This window comes from Puma concolor, chromosome B4 (genome assembly GCF_028749965.1).
Source record: "Puma concolor isolate L17-30 chromosome B4, mPumCon1.1.hap2, whole genome shotgun sequence".
NCBI classification, from domain to species: domain Eukaryota; kingdom Metazoa; phylum Chordata; class Mammalia; order Carnivora; family Felidae; genus Puma; species Puma concolor.
In genome coordinates, this window is record NC_141673.1 from 130,476,556 (window position 1) to 130,493,412 (window position 16,857).

Sequence of the window (16,857 nt, forward strand, 5' to 3'; positions counted from 1 at the left end):
AAGAATAATGCAACCGTCACCATCATCAGTTTCAGAACATTGTTGTCGTTCCCAAAAAGAAACCCTGTAGCCTTTAAGTATCACCCTCCCCACCCCACGATAGCCCCATCACCTTAACCCTCAGCAACCACTAGTTTATTTTCTTTATAGGTAGATTTATCTATTTCAGACATTTCGCACAAATGGAATCCTACAATACGTCATCTTTTGTAACTGATTTCTTTCATTCAGCATAATGTGTTCAAGGCTCATCCGTGCTGTATCATAGATCAGTCCTTAATTCCTTTTTTTTTTTTTTTTTGCCCTTCTGTCCTTACTTTATTTTTTTATTGAAATAAAATTAACATACAATGTTGTATTAGTTTCAGGTGTACAACACGCTGATTCGACAACTTTGTACATTATTCAGTGATCGCCGTTAAGTGTAGTCGCTCTCACCATACGATGTTATTACGACAGTGTTGACTCTGCCCATTGCTGTCCTTTTCATCTCTGTCAGTTACTTTATAACTGAAAGTATGTACTCCTTAATCCTTTTAACTATTTTGGCCGTCCTCCCTACCCACTTCCCCTCTGGCAGCCACCAGCTTTTTTCTCTGTATGTAAGAGTATGCTTAGTTTGGGGGGAAAAATTTTAGGAAAAAAATGGGGGCTCCTGGGAGGCTCAGTCAGTTAAGTGTGTGACTCTTGGTTTCAGTTCAGGTCATGATCTCACGGTCTGTGGTACCGAGTTCCACGTCAGGCCTTGTGATGACAGCATAGAGCCTGCTTGGGATTCTCTCCCTCGCTCTCTCTGTCCCTTCCCTGTTGACCCGCATGCTCTCTCTTTCTCTCTCTTTCCAAATAAACTTAAAAAAAATTTAAGAGTCTGCTTATTTTGGGGGGTGTGCATCTGTTTGTCTATTTGTTCACTTGCTTTTTAGATTCAACATATAAGTGAAATCAGATGGTATTTATCTTTCTCTGACTGGCTTATTTCATTTAGCATAATATCCTCTAGGTCCATCCATGTTGTTGCAAATGGCATTCTTTTTTTGTGGCTGAGTAACATTCCAGTGTGTGTGTGTGTGTGTGTGTGTGTGTGCGCGCGCGCGCGCGTGCCACATCTTCGGCCATTCCTCAACTGATGGACACTTGGGCTGCTTCCGCATCTTGGCTCTTGTAAATAATACTGCCATAAACACAAGGAGGTATGTATCTTTTTGAATTAGTGCTTTCCTTTTCTTTGGATAAACACCCAGTATTGGAATTACTAGATACTATTGTATCTCTCTTTTTAGTTTTTTAAGGAACCTGTTTCCCATAGTGGCTACACCAACCTACAATGGTGGACAAAGTTTCCATTTTCGCCACATCCTTGCCAACCCTAGTTATTTCTTGTCTTTCTTATACGAGCCATTCTGACAGGTGTGAGGTGACATCTCATTGTGGTTTTGATTTGCATTTCCCTGATAATTTAGTGATGTTGGGCATTGTTTCCTGTGTCTGTTGGCCATCTTTATGTCTTCTTCGAAAAAACATCGATTCAGATAGTCTGCCCATCTTATAATCAGATTGTTTTCTTGGTGTTGAGTTGTGTAAGTTTATATACATACATACGGACATACATATGCTAACCCCTTATCAGATCTATCATTTGCAAATGTCTTTTCCCATTCGGTAGGTTGCCTTTTTGTTTTGCTGATTGCTTCCTTCATTGTGCAACAACTTTCATTTCCCTTGTCTGAGGCCATAGATCTGTAAATATGTTGCAAAGGCTGATGTCGGAGAGATTACTGCCTATGTTTTCTTATAGGAGTTTTATGGTTTCAGGTGTCACATTGGGTCTTTAAACCATTTTGAGTTATTTTGTGTATGGTGTGAGAAGGTGGTCCAGTTTTCATTCTTTCACGTGTAGCTGTCCAGTCCTTAATTCCTTCCAATGGCTGAATAATATTCCACAGTATGGATGGACCACATTTTGTTTATCCATCCATGCACCAGTTGAGGGACATTTAGGTTATTTCCACTTTTGCTTATTATGACTAATGTTGCTGTGAATGTTCACAGGCAAGTTTTTGTGTGATGTATGTTTTCATTTCTCTTGGATATACACCTAAGAGTGAGTCATATGGTCACTCTTTGATTCACAATGGGGATATATCAGACTGTTTTCCAAAGTAGCTGCACCATTTTACATTCCCACCAGCAACGTGCGAGTGTTCCAATTTCTCCCCATTCTCAACAACACTAGTTATTGAAGGATGCTTCTTTCTAGGCTCATTGCTTGTCTCACATTCCTTAAAAATTTTGCATTCCTTTCCAGGATATAAAGCCTCTATTTGCTGAATTTAAATTATTTACCATCAGGGAAAAAGTACAGGAAAACCGAAAATAGGAAGTATTTAAGTTGTGCCTATCCATCTTGGGAAAATGAACTGTGTTAAAGAAAAGTGAAGAGGGGCGCCTGGGTGGCGCAGTCGGTTAAGCGTCCGACTTCAGCCAGGTCACGATCTTGCGGTCCGTGAGTTCGAGCCCCGCGTCGGGCTCTGGGCTGATGGCTCAGAGCCTGGAGCCTGTTTCCGATTCTGTGTCTCCCTCTCTCTCTGCCCCTCGCCCGTTCATGCTCTGTCTCTCTCTGTCCCAAAAATAAATAAACGTTGAAAAAAAAAATTTAAAAAAAAAAAAAAGAAAAGTGAAGAAAACTAAAGCTGTCAGTTTCCGGGTCCAGAGAGTTTCCCTTCTTTGTTTTGGTGCCTTAGCATTTTGAGGACACGGATGTGCATACATATGCGGGTATGGAAAGAGCAACAATTTCTCACCTGCTTTACGTGCTACGCCAGCATAATCCCTAACGATTCCCTGGGATGCTACCAAACTATGGAGCGATTTTTAGCCTTCGGCATATGGAGGTGTCAAAAAAAATGCCTCTTCTTGCAGATGGGAGTGTCTCTGGTCCAGTAGTCAATCTCTTAGATTCTTGGCTACCTAAGGCTTTCAGTGAAGATGAGTGTATTCTTCTTTATTTTACCCTCATCTTGATGGCTTTCATAACAGGAAACGAATTTACGATTACAAAAGGCTTATTGTTCCCCATCAACTCTTTGCATTCATTTGTAGAACTTCCTTTTTGTAGAAGGAATCTTACCATGTGCAGGAAAAAAACATTCATAGCTTTGCTTAGTACTGGTTATTGGCCAAGACTTCCTCCTTTTTAGTTGAAAAATAATAACCCTAAGGTGGTTTTCCTTCAAAATTTGTATAATGGCCTTTTCAATGTCACTGCAGTAGTGATGGGTTTGTGCAATTTTTGTTTTCCTTACACGAGAGATACCAGGGTTTAGGAGTGTTTTCACATCCACAATAAGTAACCCATCTTGAAAAAAAATTTTTTAATGTTTATTTATTTTCGAAGGAGAGAGACACAGAGTAAGAGTGGGAGAGGGGCAGAGAGACAGGGAGACACAGAATCCAAAGAAGGCTCCAGGTCTGAGCTGTCAGGACAGAGCCCGACGCGGGGCTTGAACCCACAAACCATGAGATCATGACCTGAGTTGAAGTCAGACACCCAACCGACCGGGCCATTCAGGCGCCCCGCAACTAACCCATCTTTTAAATAAGCACCTAAGGACATCCGACACCTTTCAGATGAACGATTACTGTTATGAACTCAACTAGCTATAATTCACTGGTGGGTATTTTATGTTTCCACACTGGTTTTTAACTATTGCTACAAAATTAAAAATACTGGGTTTTCAAAGAGAAAGGGAGAGGGAGAGAGAGGTAGCAAGCAAGAGAACATGGGGGAAATGGGGATTTTGGTACATTGGTGATGGGAATGAAAATCAGTTCCATCGTTTTGAAGAGAAGTTTGGCAATACCTGGTAAAGACCCCTCCCCTACAAAAGCAAGACCATTCCCAAGTGTTTACCCTAGAGAAGTTCTCAGACAGGTGCTAAGGTGATGTACGTGATCCTTGGATTCTTTCATTTATCCATCATCCAGCAGATATTCACTGAGCATATACTGTATCCTATGTACTAGTCTAGGGATGACAGATACAACAGAGGGCAAAACAAACAAAAATGCTACCTTCAGGGGGGCTTCTGTTCTAGAGGAGGAGGATGTGAACTAAGCCAACTAAGTGAGGAAAACTATATGGCAGGAAAGTTGGTGATAAGTGCTATGGGGAAAAATAAAACAAAGAGATTAGGAAGCACTGGGAGAGGATTAAACATTAATGGGACGGACAGAGACAGCCTCGTGACAATTGGGGCTGCTTGATTCAGCAAATAAAAATACAAGACACACACACCCCCCTCCTTAAACTTGAATTTCAGATAATGAGTGAATTTTCTTTAAGAATAATAAGCATGCCCCATACAATATCCGGGACATTTCTTATATCACACACACTTACTGTTTACCTGAAGTTCAAATTTAACTGGATGTCCCGTATTTTCTCTGGCAATCCTAGTGATCATTGGATAAAACTCTGAAGGAATGAGGGAGTTAATTGTGAGGATGTTGTTGAATGAGTAACTGGGAAGCAACCGTGTGAGGCAGAAGAAACAGCAAGAGTGAAGGTCCTGGCTCACTGTAACAGTGAGCTCTTAGTAGTTTGCTCCTCAGGAAGAGAGAGAGAAGTAATTTGTGGTCTATATTTGTACAATAGAGTCAAATGGATGGACTAAATCTAAATGTGTCAATGTTGATAAATCTCTTTATTAATTTTTTTTTCAACGTTTATTTATTTTTGGGACAGAGAGAGACAGAGCATGAATGGGGGAGGGGCAGAGAGAGAGGGAGACACAGAATTGGAAACAGGCTCCAGGCTCTGAGCCATCAGCCCAGAGCCCGACGCGGGGCTCGAACTCACGGACCGCAAGATCGTGACCTGGCTGAAGTCGGACGCTTAACCGACTGCGCCACCCAGGCGCCCCCGTTGATAAATCTCAAAAACATTATGTTGCATGAAAAATAAGCTGTGAAAGAATAAATCTGTTTGGTTGCATTTCTGTAAGGTTTGAAGACACACAGAATAGTATATACTGTTCATGGCTGCATTCATTTCACCATCAAAGGACAAACCAATCGCGGAATGATGTACGGCAGCTTTAGGAGAGCCTCAGCCTCTGGGGAGGGAAAGAGAAAAATTGAGAGGTGTGGCTTTCTCTCTCTCTCTCCTTCCCTTCCTCCCTCCCCCCTTCTCCCCTTCCCTCTCTTTCAGTAGGAAAGTCAGTCTGCATTTGGAACAACGTGGGTGGACCTTGAGGGCATTATGCTAAGTGAGATAAATCGGATAAAGACAAATACTGTATGATATCTCTTATACCTGGAACCTAAAGAACCCAAACTCATAAAAACCAAGTGGACGGGTGATTATCAGAGTCTGGCAGGTAGGAGAAGAGGGCACCAACTTGCAATTCGTAAGCAAGTAAGTTCTGGAGATCTAAGACACGGCGTAGTGATTACAGTCAACAGTATCGTATTACAAATTTCCAAGTTGCTCAGAGACTAGATGTCAACTATTTTCACCACAAAAAAGAATAATAATAATTATGTGACACGACAGAGGAGTTACGGTGGTAATCCAATTGCAAAAATATAAAAATATATAAATACAAATATAAAAAAATACAAAAATATATAAAATGATTTGTTGTATCAAATCAACACATTGTACACCCCCAACCTACACAATGTTATACATCAATTATATCTCAATAAAAAAATAGAAAAGCTAAAGCACAGAGGGCCAAATGTTCAGTCTTACTGGTAGTTATTCAGTACTCTAATACATTTTCTGTACTTTCCTGAATGCTCCTGTGTTTTATTATTTAACATACTTTCTGAAGAAGGACAGCAAAATCCAAAGAAAAAGAATTCCGGGTACCTTTGTATTATGAGGAACTCAGTAGAGTAGGAGGTAACTTATGAGCGTTTCAATATATGATCTAGCAACAACCTTGTGCAGGTGCCGGTAGGTGACAAATACTGACGTGCTGTGCTCATTATCTAGTGTGAGAAGCTAGATGTCCCACAAATTCATTGGGAGCCCTGAGGCTGGCCAGGAGCTCCTGAGCACCTGTTTCCTCATCCGTGCAGCCAAAGTGCTTCCAGAAGCCTAGGACCCTCAGAGCGTTACTGTGAATAACGAGTAAGACCACAGCCAGGCAGGCACTGAAAGTGTTCCAGGAGGGACCAGGCAGGGCATTTTGTTTCCGTCTAATCTGGAACCCCCACTGGACTTGCCATTGAACTGGAGATCGAACAAGCTTACGAAATTCTTCTTACGTAAAATGAAATTGAATTTAGATTCCTAAGACGCAAATAAAATTGGGGAGGCTCTGTGTCACTTCAGCGTTGCTGGGTGACCTGGGGCTTCAAGGGTCTGAGCAGGCAGAAGGAGCCAGAAGTTCACATGTGGGTGTTGATATGCTATTCCCCACATCTGAGGACGAAATGGAGGGATGCCCCAGGAGTAAATGCTGTGACCGGTCATCATTCCTACGGGCATCCATTTAAAGCAAACCATACACCCTCAGTAGGTGACCAAAGTTGCGGGCCACTGAAATGAACTTGAATCCTTCTTAGGTTAGTCACAGATGAGCAAGGTGAACACTCTACCAGGAGAGGGCACGCAGGGTACCCAGAGGAAAGGAATGGAATTCAGGACACAGTTATTTAGGGCAAGAACATTTCCTCTGATTTATTTACAGGGCTTAGCTCACCTGGGATCTCATTAAAGCTCACCACACTTAGGTAGAGGGCTCAAACCAAGAATCAACATCTAACGTGGTGGGCAAAGAGGCGTTATACAGACACGAAAGCTGCCAGATCTCATGCTCTTAGATGACGCAGAGAAAGCAAGTAAGAATACTAATAGCATATGTTTTATTAAACACATGCTCTGTGCCGAAAATTTCACATACATTATGCAGTGCGACCTTCGTAGCAGACCTATGAGGGGGAACCTGAGAGTTTAGAACTCGTTAGCCTAAGGCCACACCACTAGTAAGTTGTCGATTTGCGGTTCAAATCCACGCCGTGTAGTGCCACAGTCTACACTCCTAACCCCAACCCTGCTGCTCTCAGCATCTTTGGGTGGGAAAGTGGATCATAACTCCAGTCCCAACTTGCTAGGTGGACAGATAAGGAAGCCCCTGTCCAAAGACTCAGACTGACCTGTTCCAAGCCCTACCGGGATGGGGAGCAGAATCGGAGATGTGATTATATGAACCACAAGGATCATGGTGACAATAGATTCCTTACGTAGCTGTTGTAAAAGTACATACCAAGGGTCATGTTGGGTTGGCAAACTGGAAGCCGACAGTGACTCAGTTATGCCCCATCATTGGACTTGGTCCCACTGGAGAACAAATACCTCCATGCGTCGCAGAGCTCTGCTTGGATGCGGACGATTTTGATGGCCAGGGTCAGCGCGGCGTGGCGATTGGCAAAATGTCACATTGCTGAATGTTGTCGTCGGTGCTTCCGGCTTCCCTTTCCTTCCTCCCCTCCATCCATCTACCCCTCCAGAAAGCAGTCCCAAGACGCTTCTTCCTGGGAGCCCTTCAATGAGCAATTTCTGCTTTTGCTCGAAATTAAGCCTCAGTGGACAGAACACACTGGAGGCCTTGGAGACAGACTCAGATTCACATCTGCTTCTTTCTGGGTGTGGACTTCTGGCAAGTTACTCAATGTTTCCGAGCCTCGAGTTCTGGCTCTGTACAATGGGATTTAACAATACCCACTGTGCCGTGTTACCGCAAGGACTGTAGAGGATGTGTGTGACGTGCCCGGCACCACTCAGTAAACGAGAGCGGGGATGACAGTAATGGCGAGGATGGGCAGCTGGTCCCACGTGAGGTGATAACCGTGTGCGAGGGAATTTTCTTTTTTTTTTTAATTTTTTATGTTTATTTTTGAGAGAGCGAGAGAGAGAGAGCACAAGTCGGGGGGGGGGGGGAGTAGAGAGAGAGGGAGACACAGAATCCAAAGCAGGCTCCAGGCTCTGAGCCGTCAGCCCAGAGCCCAACGTGGGGCTCGAACCCGCGCATCGCGAGATCATGACCTGAGCCGAAGTCGGATGCTTAACCGACTGAGCCACCCAGGCGCCACAAGAGAATTTTCTGGGTAAAGGGCCCAGGGGGGCATTCTCTGAAGATCCGAAAGATACATTTCCTTTCTCTCCACCGTGTCTCCTCGCTTGTACCCCCCTTAAGACCAAAATCGTCCTTAGACATCCTGGCTCCTCCTCAGGATCAGCTGTTCAGACCATAATGTTTATTTGCTTTGTTTTGGAATTTTGAGGGGCAGAAAGCAGTAGGAATGGGGCAAAGACCTGGGAGATCTTCTGAAGAACACATCCCCACCCCACCCCCACCCCCCAGAGGGTCAAAGAGTATAAAGGAAGAGCGTTGGGCTTCCACCAGTGAACACGAGAGCAATTTAGACTGAGTGGACACTCAACGGAGAGATGGAAGGACAACCATCGTAAGAGAGAAATGACATGTGCTGGATTAGTGTTTTTATTAGGCCTCCACAGACACAGGGGTCTTCAGAACATATCACAGGTGTTCCACAAAAGCTGGGCTTGGATGTTGGCCCCGGGCTCACGTGTAGGAGGCCGAGCCTACTTACGGTTTCAGACTGGCCATCATTTAGGCCGCCTTGAGGAAGACGACGATATGGAATCGCTGATCCACACCGGTCAAACGCTGTTTTCTACTATCACAGGCTCTTCTCCTGTTTTTTAGATTAGCAGGGTGGATTTAATTATAAAAACAATTTATTGGGTAATTATCACAATGCTTGGCCAAAGGAAAGCGCTAAAGCAAAATTAAACACACCCTGCTCAGATTAATACATGTAGGCGACCTGGAGTGAAATACAGTTTGTGAAACAAAACCAGAGACAGCATTGCCGTGATGTCTACCTGTGAAGAATCCCCAGCAGGGTGACAAACACAGGCATGTGCGGAAATGTAGATGATGAAGTGTTATGTATGCGCAGATACAAGTAGGCTCTCCTGGGGCAAGGGAGCAGGGCCTCGGCGAAGGCTCCCTGCAAAGCGAGCGTGCAAGACTGAGGGGTGGCAGGTGAAGGGAGGGGAGGGAGGCCTTCTGTGCACAGGTGCAGCAGGACCAAAACGGGGACCTGAGCAAGTGCTTCTCAGGGGTGGGACGTGGCGAGCAGGGGAGAGTGAGTGGGGGGCTGCACAGGCAGGAGGGGGTGGTCAGCGAAAGGAAGACAGGGAGGTGGCCTCCCGCGTCCCAGCCCCAACCGGTGCCTACGATGAAGACATACCAAGTCAGGAGCTGTACCCCTGGTGTTTTACCCCTGGTGCGAAAGCAGATTTTTTCAGAATGGAACAATTCCAGTTTGATTAGGGAGGTAACCAGTTAGGAAGGGTATCCGTCAGAACTAAATTCTTACATCCACAATTCCACGTCTGACAATGTTGATTCATTCATTTTATTCATTCATTCAATGAATGTTTATTGAGCATTTAATATGGGCCAGGGACTGTTCTAGGCTCAGAAGAGTCAGCAATAAACAAAACAGATGTAAATCCCTGGTCTCCTGGGAGGGTCAGGTAATAAGCAAAGCATGTAGGTGAATAAGTTGTATATAGTCTTGTTAGAAGGTGATAAGGACAATAGAGAAAAATATAACAGGGAAGGGATCAGGGGGAAGGGCAGGAGCAGGAGAACCAATGGGAGGAGTGGTTGTTTTTAAGGAAGATGGGCATAGATCACCATCATTTGGAGCATTTAAAGAATTGAGTGAGGGGCTCCTGGGTGGCTCCGTCAGGTAACTGTCAGACTTCGGCTCAGGTCATGATCTCATGGTTCGTGGGTTCCAGACCCACACCAGACTCCGTGCTGACAGCTTAGAGCCTGGAGCTGCCTTCAGATTCTGTGTCTCCCTCTCTCTGCCCTCCCCTGCTCATGCTTTATCTCTCTTTCTCCAAAATAAATAAACATTAAAATATAAATTAGAAAATAAAGGAGTGATACAGTTATAAAAAACAAAAACTTCTATTCCTCTCTACTGAAAAGAAAAGATGGTCAGGAAAGATCTCACTAATAAGGTAACATTTGAGCAAGGATCTGAAAAAGATGCTGGTTTAATTCCTCCTGATATCTGGGGAAGTGCATTCCAGGCCGAGGGAAGTGCAAAGACCCTGGGGCTAGAGAGCCTGGAGAGTAGGGACTACAGCCTGGAGGCTAGGATGCCTGGAGCAAAGTCAAGGCCCAAATGGAATAGTGGTATCCATTCAGCTGACCAGCAGAATTAACAACCCGGGAATGCGTTAGAAATGCAAATACTTACATCCCCCCCCCCCCCCCCCACACACACACACAGGCGTATAAATCCGAAACTCTGGGGGGAAACTGAGACCAAGCATCCAGGTGATCCTGATGCCGGTGTAAGTCTGAGAACCACTGTCTCAGAGCTGGGTCCAGAGCCCTCTTCTTTCCCCACTTTCCTGGACAATCTTCCTAGATGATCCCATCAATATCCATAGCTTTCAATGCTCTCTATGTACAGGCATTGTCAGCCTTTCTTTGTTTTCCAGACAAATTTCTCTCTTTATGTGTATCGAATCTAGTTGCGTGTGTCCAATCCTCATTTCAACAAATAGCCTAACCAGCTTCTACTTGGTTTCTATTTGGTGAGCCAGAACTCTAGAAATTTGCTACACTGAACTCCCCAAATTCATAACGTGAATTCTGACGATTCTCTGCCCTGCTAATTGGGGGGCAGGTCAGATTTGGTTTCGGTGGCAGAAAAAATCATCATATCACCAGCATGACCGCCTCCAGCCCCATCCCAACTCTAAGAAACCAACTTGCCTTCTTCTCCCTGGGACACAGGGGGCCTGTGTTCTCATAAATCCCGGGCCTCTTCCTCCCACACCAACTCATCATTTCAATATGTTCTTATTGCTTGCCTGAGAGATTGATTGATTGATGTCACCTGCACAGAAGCCACCACGCTATTAGAAGTTATGACTGAACACACAACGCGTGCTGAACTTTTTTCCCATTCAATCTCACAAATATTTCTGTCCTGACTACCTTTTGTGATGAGGCAATGGGCCTCGTTATTATGACAATAGATTACAAGGATTGAGTTCCAGCTGACGGACACTGGCTTCAGGCACCAGAAGGAATCCGACGTCTCCAAGGACCTGACCATTAGCAGGTTGAGATGAGTGAGCGTTAAATACGCCAACTGTGGAGTCAGGAGACTGTGTCCTACTTATCAGGTGCGGGACCTGAGGTGGGTTATAAAACTTGTCTGTGCCTTAATTTCCTTTGTCCTAAATGGGGTTGACAATAGTACCAACCTCATAGGGACTGTGAGAAGATTAAATGAGTTACATGTAAAGCGCATAATCAGTTCTGGGGCTTGGTATGTGCCAACGAAGTGATAACTATGGTTATTAATACGCATTTCTGAGTAAATACACAAAAAGGGTTTGGCGAGAGAACTAACCTATCTACTTGAGCGTGCTGCTAATGTATACCGGGTTTATACTGTGGCACTCACTGCAATACAGTTGCTCCCAGGACTTCACAATTACAATAATTAGCTTGTGATGTTTTGATGGATTCTCGTCCGTGTTTTAGAGAGAATTGCCCTGGGTTTTTGTTGCCATGAGTTAAGGCAGTCAAAACCGTGTTTCCCAACCAGGAAAAAAATAATAAGCAATAATCTAGTGTAATGAGAACATAACAAGATTATAAAACATAGCTATTAAAAATGATAATCGCTATTTAAAAAAAAATAATGAAATAAAACACAGCCAGTAGATGATGTCTTCATGTCCCCCAGGGAAACATAGTTTTCAGTACTTGTTGTCAAAGCCATGAGAGGAGATGGAATTCCTTTGGATTGAAGTGGTTCAGAATTGGCCTTTAATTGACCTGGGATGGAGGAGAAAAAATGATTGGGTATAAAAATAAAACAGGGTTCCCTTAAAATCAGTCAAGCATTTTGGGGTGCCTGGGGGGCTCAGTTGGTTAAGTGTCCAACTTCGGCTCAGGTCATGATCTCATGGTTCACGGGTTCGAGCCCAGCGTCGGGCTCTGTGCTGACAGCTCAGAGCCCGGAGCCTGCTTCCGATTCTGTCTGTCTCTCTCTGTCCCTCCCCCATTTGTACTCTGTCTCTCTCAAAAATAAATAAGTAGTAAAAAAATGTTTTTTAATCAGTCAAGCACTTTAACCTGCCCCAGAGGGGTCTTGCTCTATCCTTAAAGTCTGGTTGGAGTAGGAAAGGAAAAGACACCGGTGCTATTCTCTGGAAATATACAAATGAAATGTAAGTCTTTGTCCATATGGGGCAGGTTAGGAACTAATGTAGAGGTACATACTACCCTCATTTCCAGGTGCCATCCAGCTCCGACTGTGATTCAATCCATAATTAATAGTGTATGTAAAGTAAGCTGGCGGCCTTGTTCATTGCGATCTCCAATATATAGGTGGGAGTTAAACATGAAAGATAAGGGCTCTGAGCCACAAAAGGATGACTTTGGGTTCAAATCTGATTAACAGAGCTGCTTCAGCAAGTTACTTAACCTTTTTAACCCCCCAGGTGCCTCATCTGTAGAAGGGGAATAAAAATAACTTTCACCTCATAGGAATCTTGGGATGATCAAATTTATGAATGCTTGGAAAGTTCATGGCACTGTGCCTGGCACAGAGTACGTATTTGTAATAATGTAAGATAGCGTTATCAGTTGTATGGTTTTGAAAATCCTCAGCATGTGTCGAACCCATACCCTTCATAAGGCTGGAGATAGATATCGTGAGGCCTGTTGTAAAGGTGAAGAAACGGGCACCAAAGAGTTAAGAGACTCATTCAAGGTCCCAGTGGGCCTTCGAAGCTGGAGCCCAGGGCTATCCATGTTCCTGGAAGGGATTACGTAACCCAGGCTGAGACCCACTCTCGGACTCAGACACTTGGTGTTTGTCCCCAGCGAGGCAGTTACACAAAGGTAGGGGTGGGGGCCATCTTTCTTCGCCAGTAGTGGTAGTCCGGCCAAGATGCTAGCTGAAGAACCTTCTGCTAACGGCCTGCATACTGCCCAGAACTTGTTTAGGAAAGCTGTGACTTCAGAGCCCAGAGTTAAGAACCTGGTACTTTTCACTCATGTAGCAGCTTTAATTTTTGCTCGGCAACGTTGGGCATAAAAAACATCACATTAATTTACTTCTCTAACCCCGATGAAATCTGACTACATCCCCCACTCACGTCGGTGGCAGGAATTCACTCCTTTCCTCTCCCCAGCTCACGTTGTACCTTAAACCAGGAAAGGGTCTCTTGTTTATCAACCCAACATAGTTGCCACAGATCCATTTTAAAGGTCCATTTTAAAACCAAAGGCTCCATCCCTCCGGCGGGGCAAACCCCAAGACCCTTTACTGTGCCAAAGATGCACCTCTTAGAACTTAGTACCCCCACCCATTGTCCACATGCTGCCCCGTCAGATGTCTGGCGCCCTCTTGAGGCACTACATAGACATTGCACGGGCCTCTCCATACATACAGGTGTCACTCCTTTCTCTCTTCGGGGGGTAATACCACCCATCTCCACCCCCCATTTCCAAGCCTCGGAGCACCTCTCGGCTCTTTGAGAAGTTGGCTCTTTTCAAAATGAGCCTCCCTAACTCTATTTAAGAGGCAAGGGGAACCCCAGATATTCAAGTCGCAAAATCCTGCTTGCCCTCCGGAGGGACAAAAGGAAATGTATTTCTCCTTCTTTCTGAATCTTCTCCAGCAGTGAAAGGAAACACAAAAGCAAATGTCCAGAAACCAGCCAGCCACGTTTCTTTTTCTTCTTTTCAAATTAGACTCTTCAAAAAGTATTAAACTCAGGCTGAAAATGAAAACACTGTATTCTTTCATCAAGACTGCATGTTAGGGCTGGCTGATGCCTCAACACTTTGCAAAGATCCTTTGATTCTTTATGCCTTTGCAAGCAACTGCCTGAATTCTTGGTGGCGGCATCAGCTGCACTTTGGAAAACAAACCATTACGGAATTCTGACTGGCAAAGCTGGTCATCCATCAACTCCAAGGATCACCACTAGTGAAACAGAGGATACATTACCTTCACATTGCCATTAACTTCCAGATGATTTAAGTTTGAATTTTATCTCATTCATCAAGTTTTACCATGGCCTGTTTCTCTGGGGACTTAAATTCTTCAAATAAAAGTTTTCTTCCCTAAATGTGTATCCATTATTAGTCTGGGCCCCAAACATATAAGGCATGGTGGGTAAAGAGATCCAGAGTGAGAATAAAATACAAGAAGACCCTCCCGGGGCTTATGCTTCCACAGTCAGACCCTGTCCTAGGTGTTTTACAGACATTGATTCATTTGATGCTCAGAACAACCTTTATTATCCTCATTTCATAGATGAGAAAATAGGCACAGAGAGGTTATGAAACTTGCCTGAGGCTACACAGCTAGCAGGTGGCCAAGGCAAGATCCAAGCCCAGGCAGTCTGAGCTCTTAACACAGGGCTCTCTCTACACATTGTGGTTAAGTGCTAAGAAGAAAATAAACAGAATAATGATACAAAGGCTACCTGGTGGGTCCAGTGCGGGTGGGCGGGGCGGTGGGGTGGGTGGTGATCAGAAAAGGTTATCTAGGAGGCAGCAGCGTTTGAACTAAAACCTGAAGGATGGCAAGGAGCCAGCTATGCAAAGAGTGGGGCTGGGAGAGTGGATGAGTATTTCCGGCAGAAGGAACGAGAAATGCAAAAGCCAAGGGAAGAAAGAATCTTCCAGGAGTAGGGGCGCTTGAGTGGCTTGTTCGGTTAAGCGTCCCACTCTTGGTTTCGGCTCAGGCCGTGATCTCCCGGTGCGTGGGTTCAAGCCCCATGTCCAGATCCACGCTAACAGCACAGAGCCTGCTTGGGATTCTCTCTCTCCCCCTCTCTCTGGCCCTCCCCCACTCACACACTCTCTCTCTTTCAAAATAAATAAATAAACTTAAAAGAGAAGAATCTTTCAAGGGCAGAAATGTGGCCCTGTGTGGCAAAGCACAGGGTGGGGCGGGGGCAGGAGAATAACGTGATAACGTGGTTTCAGTAGCAATGAGAAGCCACCGACATGCTTATTCACAGAGATTATGACCTGATCTGAGATGTTTTGGAGGTCACTGGTTGCCAGGTAACAAGGGAATGAGGGAGAATCTGGAACAGAGGGTATGTGCAGGAGGGTTATGTAGCTGAGGGTAGAGGGTGAGATGGCCCCTGGTGGGGTCTGGTGGTGAGAGATACGGCCGGATGGATCAGGAGGGCCCGGTGCTCGCGACATTCTGGCCATCTGAAGAAGTGTAGACTCTATCCCTAAGAACCAGGGAAGCCCTGAACGGGCTGAAGCAAAGAAGTCCTGTGATCAGATCCGAGTTCTAGGGGGAGTTGAGCTGGTGTGGAGAACGCATTTGAGGGACAAGAGGGCAGGCCAGTCAGGAGGCTGCAGAGACCTCCCAGTGAAAGGCGACGGGACCGATGAGGCTGGGCCCGGGGTTATTCATTTGGCAAAGATTAACATCACCAGGCATTGTTGGAAAAAGTCAGACGAGGGCTGCTCTCAAGGACCTTTCCAGAGCCATTTATGAGGGCAGGCTTAGCGATAACTTGAAGGTAAGGAAGGAGAGAAAGAAAGGAGTTAAAGACCCCTCTCTCCCTGTTTCTGGCTTGTGCTGGGAGGAGGGAAGCTCTGTAGTTAAGACGGGAAAGAGGATTTGCCAGAGACGAGTGCAGTTCAGGATATATTAACAACTCCCCTGGCCAAGGTGGAAAAGCATCAGATAGTAGAAACAGTCCAACGACTCTTTCTAAGGATGGGAACCAAATACCCCAAGAGAAGGGTCTGAACACCTCCTCTGTCATCCGTTCACTAGCCGGTGCAGTCAAAACAGACCAGCACTGGAAATACTCTTCCAGAGAAATAGCTTTCCCTCTGAGAGTGCCAACTGCATTATGAAAGAATTGGGCTTTGCATTAAAACCGTCTTCAAGGACTCCCAAAGTACAGAAACATCCCATTCAAATATGGCCTCCCCTGACTCAGATTCAGAAGATCAAGTCAAGTCCCGCGGTCAGGAGATGTGACCACAACAGGCTGAAACAAGTTAGGTATTCTTTATCACAGGCTCACCTTTTTCTCCAATGCTACCTGCATACAGAGATTCCCTTCTGTTGGCCGAAGTCAACACCTCCCAAACCGCCAGAAGTTTTCGCCTGAGATCTTTAGAGAATCTATGAACTGTGTCTGGAGAGACTTAACTTTCAATTATTGGGATGATGGAATATGCAATGTTTCTTTTTGTTTCGGATGTTTAAGTCTTTGCTCCTGCTGCTATCATGGAAATAATGGTGCCAGATCTAACGGGTCCTTCAGTGATGGTGGAAAGGGAAGCAATCTCTCCCTTGAAGGAGGGAGGGATGGATGGATAGAGGCTGGGGGTGGATGGATGGAGGGAAGGAGGGAGGGAGGGACGGATGGATGGAGGGAGGGAAGGAGGGATGATGGATGGAAGGATGGATGGAGGGAGGGAGGCAGGGAGAGATGTTGGGATTTCAAGCGATGAGTTCTAGAGAAAGATTTTACCCCTGAGACGAGCTGGCTTTCCCACCCACAATAAGCGGGTGCTCTTGTCTGCCTCTCCCTTTATTTTATAATCAAACCATGTTTTGACAATTCGTGAAAAAAAATGTGTCTAGGGCAAATTGAGCTGCTGAAGCAGTAAACATTTAGACATACAATGTGAACTGAGTTATTGTTCTCGGTAGGGATATTCCCTGAGTTTGTTTCTCTTTTTTTGGAAAGACAACGCGCCAGCCCGTTTC

At 45.0% G+C, this 16,857-nt stretch overlaps 1 protein-coding gene across 8 annotated transcripts in view; it reads left to right on the forward strand.

Moving 5' to 3' along the window:
- Window positions 1–16,857, forward strand: part of FRMD4A (FERM domain containing 4A) — a 612,063-nt gene that overhangs the window by 378,908 nt on the left and 216,298 nt on the right. The window lies entirely within an intron of this gene.